Source organism: Hylobates moloch, unplaced genomic scaffold (genome assembly GCF_009828535.3).
Source record: "Hylobates moloch isolate HMO894 unplaced genomic scaffold, HMol_V3 SCAFFOLD_9, whole genome shotgun sequence".
In the NCBI taxonomy this organism is placed as follows: Eukaryota; Metazoa; Chordata; class Mammalia; order Primates; family Hylobatidae; genus Hylobates; species Hylobates moloch.
The window spans coordinates 53,291,676-53,297,703 of record NW_026652284.1 but is presented as its reverse complement, the minus strand read 5'-3'; positions in this window follow the sequence as shown (position 1 = coordinate 53,297,703).

Below are 6,028 nucleotides of genomic sequence, written 5' to 3'. Positions count from 1 at the left end.
AACCTTCTTTACGCATTCACTGAATTTTTTATGGTTTAATGTCATACCTCTTTAAAATTGCGTAAGTTTGGAACGTCACTATTGTGTGACAAGATAGTGTCACACACTAGTTTTTGTACGTGTTTTGTAAGTTGCATGTTTTTCTTTTTCTCTTCTCTTTGGTTTTGAGCTAAGTATTAATAGGAAAATTTTTGCCAGTTCTTTAGTGAGATTTTCATAGAATATGTACATTTTTATTAATTAATTCTAGTGAGAATTAACACATGTTCCTTTCTGTCTGTTTTCCTTACAAAAATCTTTTAATTGTCATTAAACATTATGATGTGAGTATAATTTACAGGTTGAAAACATAGCGTAACCCATACCCAAATAAAAATGTTAGAAACATCTTGCTTTAAAGATGGGCCAGAAATCTGACCGTAGTAGAATATCTGGCCAGCACACACAGATGTCTATGGGGAGTTTAGAAACCACTTTTCTTTTCCAAGAGTCAATTCAGGGGTATTTCAGGCTCTACTTGTAATCTTCAAGTCGAATGGAAACTGTGGGTTTTGGAGTCAACCCAAATAGCCTTGTCATTACAGATCCATGATTTTTTTTTAAACCCACCATTTTGAGTTCTTATCTTGCTTCCCACTAATGGCAGAAAGGTTAAAATGGCATTTACTGTGTATCCCAAGTGTAGACTAGGGCACTGGTAAACATTCAGCTACACTTGTGATTTTGTTTTGATTTTGGAGGTAGGAATACTCTGAAAGTGCTGTGCAAAGGGTAGCAAGAGTTTTATCAAATATTTTGGAAAAAGAAAAAAAAACCTGAGAGGTCATCACTGAAAAAACAATGGAACTGTGGTTTTGGCTAAATGCAGGGGGAAATGAAGGTGGAAAACTGAAGGTCGTTTTCAAGTCCTTTCTTGGACTGTACACTTCCACCTTCTCTCAGACTGACCAGTAGAGGGCACTCGACACAGGGAATAACAAGCCGGACGGCGGAGCGCCCCTGACATCCTCTCTGCACCTGTATCTTTCCACGCTGCTCTGTCCTCACTATTCCGTGTCAGTTTCCCTGAGTTTTGATTTTGAAAGTCTATTTTAAGTGTTTGGTATACCATCCTAAGTGTGTTTTAGGTTGAAATGGAACAAAAATAGTTAAAAGAAAAACTATGTCGCCATACTGTTGGCCAGCCTTGCCCACCGTGGAGGGAAGATAAACATTGCTCAGATGGGCGTTCGGCTTTCATAAAATCAGCAGCTTGGGGTGGCATCTAGCTCAGCATACAGCCTAGGATTTAAAAAAATCAAACAGAACAGTTACGGGAGTATAAAAACGATCATTTTCAAAGTCAGTTTGGCTAGAATTCTATTCTGCTGAAGTGGGAAATGTCCTTATTCAAATACATTGTCACTAGATTTCAGACAGCTACTGCAATTTTAAGCATGGGTGTTTAGAAACCCTATGTGGTGGAAATTCAGATTCTAGATTAGAGAATGGAAAAAAATAACTTGGGTCTGAAGGAAAATAAAAGGGAGTTACAGACATTTTCCAACAAAAAACTCAAATCTACTGTCATACTATTATTAGCTCACTGCAATCCACTGGATTTGGATTTTACTTGGGAATATAACCTCTTAAATATGAAACATTTGCTAGACTGCAAACTTGAGGGAATGAACTGTACCTAAGTTAATTTTGGGCACATAGGTGACCCTCAACACATATTTGTTGAATAAAACATTTTATCAACAGCAATTTGGAAATATCTGTCAGATGATAAGAAATAATTTCTTCAGGAGAGAAAGTAGAATTGGAATTATGGTCTGAATTCTAGATTTCCTATAAATAATAAGTATTTAGTCTAAATTTTATGCAAGTGCATGCCTATATCTAATATAAATTTCTCTGCTTAAAAACATATTTAATTGGCCGGGCGCGGTGGCTCACGCCTGTAATCCCAGCACTTTGGGAGGCCGAGGCGGGCGGATCACGAGGTCAGGAGATCGAGACCATCTTGGCTAACACGGTGAGACCCCCGTCTCTACTAAAAAACAAAAAAAATTAGCCGGGCACGGTGGCGGGCGCCTGTAATCCCAGCTACTTAGGAGGCTGAGGCAGGAGAATGGCGTGAACCCGGGAGGCGGAGCTTGTAGTGAGCCGAGGTAGCGCCACTGCACTCCGGCCTAGGCGAAAGAGCGAGACTCCTCAAAAAAATAAATAAATAAATAAATAAATAAAAAAAATTTAATTTATTTACTTACATTTTTCTTAGTCTTTCTTCTTTGTTTTTGTACTCGTCTCTTTGGCTGGCCTTGGATGACCTTACTATTAAAGACAATCCCTCACTTCCTTTTATTTATATGTGTATTTACAGGTTAAAATTCTTTTAGACTTAACAAGGAAGAGATTATGGTAAATAAGGATTTATAAAATTAAGTTAGGCTGTTTTAAAAAGGCAAGTAGAAGAAATGGTCATTGAAAGCACTAAAGGAGAGCATTTATGTCACTATGTCACAATAAATGCTAAACTGAGTAATACGAGGTGTTCACCAAGATTTTGGAGTTGGGACCTTTCCTCTTTCTTAGTAGGGATGGGCTTTTAAACTTTTCAATTTTAATTTAGATTTTGTAGCTTTCTTTTACTTTCTTTTTTTTTTTTTTTTTTCTGTTTTGGGGGAGGGCAGTGCAGTGGCAAAATCCATATGGACCTAGAGAATAAACACCTTGAGGCAAACTAAGTAGTTTTTAAATATTGAATTTTAAAAATCTTTCATTTAGAAATTTAGAGGACTAAGCAATGATTAATGATATATCCCTAAAATGTTGCTGATAGTTAATAGGAAGAAAAAGCATTAAAATGCTTTGCTTTTAATAATATAACCATCAAACACACTATTAAAACATAAACTTTTTAAGACTTTTCCACTAGTATTAAATTTTGCTCTAGTGATTTGTTACAGACTATAATTAGCTATTTTGACAAGCAATATTCTAATAAAAATTATTTTTCATTGTATCAGGTAAGGAAAGACAACCCATAACCTCAATCAGATTAACAATTTGTTATTTCAAGCATGAAATCTAAACTGTGATTCAAAAATAACTATAGGTTAGACTTTACGCCATCCATCTACTTTTTAGGAAAACAGTTCTTTGGGAAATCATTTCATTTGTTTCTGTTGTGTGCTTCCCTGGCTTGATAATTGAATGGTTTTTCCATTCTCAGAAAGGACATGTTTCAGTAACCAAATCCTCAGCTTGGTTTTAAGTGGGCCAGGCAGTAAGCTCCATGAAGCTACGGGTTGTACCCTAGCACCACACAGGGATGCTCAACTAGTATTTGAATGAATGAACAGTGAAATGATTATCAAATTCAATTAGACAATATTTTTGAACTTAGAAGTATTTCTAAAGTTCTATTTGCTTTTGTTTCAGATTAAGTGTCTTCCTGCAGCCCTCTGCTTAATGAGATGTCATGTGATATCAAGAACAATGAATTCTTTTCTTTAACCAAGGAATGTATATCTTACGGTCAGAATTCCAAATTGGGAAACATATGCAAAAGATGGTCAATGCCAGTTCTCTCATGTTTTTACCATTTGGCATAATCTACTGCTGCTTTAAACAAACTGTGTGACTATAAATACACCTCCAGTTTTATTTACATATTTTTGATATTATTAGAAAAAAAAACCAAGCCTAACTAAACATACTTTCCTGTAGTATATTGGAATGCCAGACTTGAAGCCAGACGACGTGGATGAGACCAAGTTCTATTCACCAGGGACGTGTGTGAAATTGAGCAAAATGTATAACCCCTCCAGTCCTTTACTGAATATTCAAAAGGCTGTTGTGAGATAAGAAACTATAAGTACTCCATATACATATGGCTTTTTTTTTGCCATTCAAATTTCAAGAGAAAATAGTCGAATTGTTGACTTTCCTAGGCCAGTGTCTATAGGAGAGTGAGACTGTTTTGAGAAGAAATTAATGGGAACAGACACTTGGCACATATTCTCCTTGTTAGCAAATGTAGTTATATCAGGATAATACTTGATCGAATGCTTGCTTCAAAGCAGCTGGTTGTGTCACAGTAGAGAGATTTCTAGTAAAAATGTTTAGAGATGAATCAAGTCAATTCCAGGGACCCACTTAGCATAGCATCCTTGTATGTGTGGTCTGACTCAGGACACACATTGATGCACCCATTTCTATCCTCGTAGGATTGGACTCAATCTTTGACCTCAAACAATATTGTGGCAATTTGTGCTGGTTGTTAAGAGAGTCAGAAGAATCAAATTAGCCATATGAGGAACTGAGTTATTTCGTAGTCATTCAAATAGTCCTCACTTGTAACAAGGGGTGAGCGCTCTCAGCAGCAGAAACCTCCAGTGGCCCTCAGGGAACCAATCTCTGTTCCTGCCATTCATGCAGTGCATCTCAAACTGGGGATCTATTTTTCCAGGGGATACAAAAGACGTATTTAAAGTTATACAAGTATCCATTTTACTAGTTGGTAAATAATATAAAACATTATTTTTAAAATATTTAAACATATGGAATATATAAAATTATGAATTAAAATGCAGCATTTACATGAATTTTTAGTGTAAAACATAAGACTTCAAAAGAACTCTGTGCTTGGGACATTCCTAGACCATTCCAGGCACACGTTTATTCTCTGCGTTAGGTGCAGTTCATGGAAAAGGTTTAGGAAGTGCTACACAAGTGCATCCTGAGAGCCTTCAGTCCCCACACTGCCTTCTTGTGAAACACCAAAGTCAAAGATGTTTTTTAGAGGAGAATTTTCTTTTTTTCCTAGCTGAAGACTTTTGGCTCAGAGGAATTAAGGGAAATGGAAGGATAAGCTTCCATGCGTTGTACTAGAAAATTCTCTGAAACTTAAATGTACCTTAGAATGAAGGGAAAAAAGATTTTGGGGAGGACGCTTCTAGGGAGGAATGTCTAGGATTCTTCCACTAGGCAAGCTTTCTAATATTAAACATTCTGGAGTAGTGTTCTCAGCAGAAGGCCTAACAGACTTAGGAAAGGTGGGCATCAGTCAACTCTTAGCGCATTAAGACAAGTCCACTTATACAGAAAGATGAATAAAAAGAGTTGAGATTCATCAATAGGAGATGTTCAAAAATAATTGCTTTATGAGGCTATGTAAATAAAATGATTTTCATAAATTATTTGCTATTCATCCAACAGCAGATATACCTGTTTGACCTTGAAAAACTATAGATAGAAAATTCAAACACTCTATTTACAAAACTGATCAATATTTAGCTTTAGACACTGAAATAAGTATGAGTAATTAAATATCAACGATTAATGACCAGAAACTCTTAAAGGTTATGTTTTGAAACAAACATGAAAACCACTAAGAAATTCTAAGCACAGTGAAAAAAGAAATGTTTAAAATTATTTTTAGCAGTAGGTCTGCTTGTGTTTCAACTAAGATCAAAAGGTGTTTTCTTATCTGAGATATAATGACCAGATTCTGTTAATAAAGAAATGTTTTTCTTTAAAGCCTTAAATAAGAGTCTAAATATTTGGGCTATTTTTTCCTTTTAAAAATAAAATAAAATTTAGAATTTTTTTCTTTAAACATGAATTGTGCTTTAAATTTGGCCCAGCATCTTCCTATTTCCCTGAATTTTACACACACACACACACACACACACACACAGACGTGTACAAAGTGCATTAGGCTGAGGCAAAATCTGGACCTTCCTGGGAGACCAAGGAATCATATTAAAGTCTTATGGAAACAATTTTGTCTTGATTTTTACTGGGGCAAAACTGAGACCAAGAAAGGTTGTACAGGCTTGCCTAGAAACACACATCTGGTGGTTGCAAATTTGGACCAGAGCCTTGATTCCTGTGAAGCAAAGTGAATTATGATGACCTGGGTTCTAGCACAGACTTCACCAACAGGGCAATCTCTGGTCAGTGCCTTCACTGCTCTGGATTTCACTGCTCCCAGTCAAAAATACTGAAAGTCATTTTGGACAAAGAGAGTCCCAAC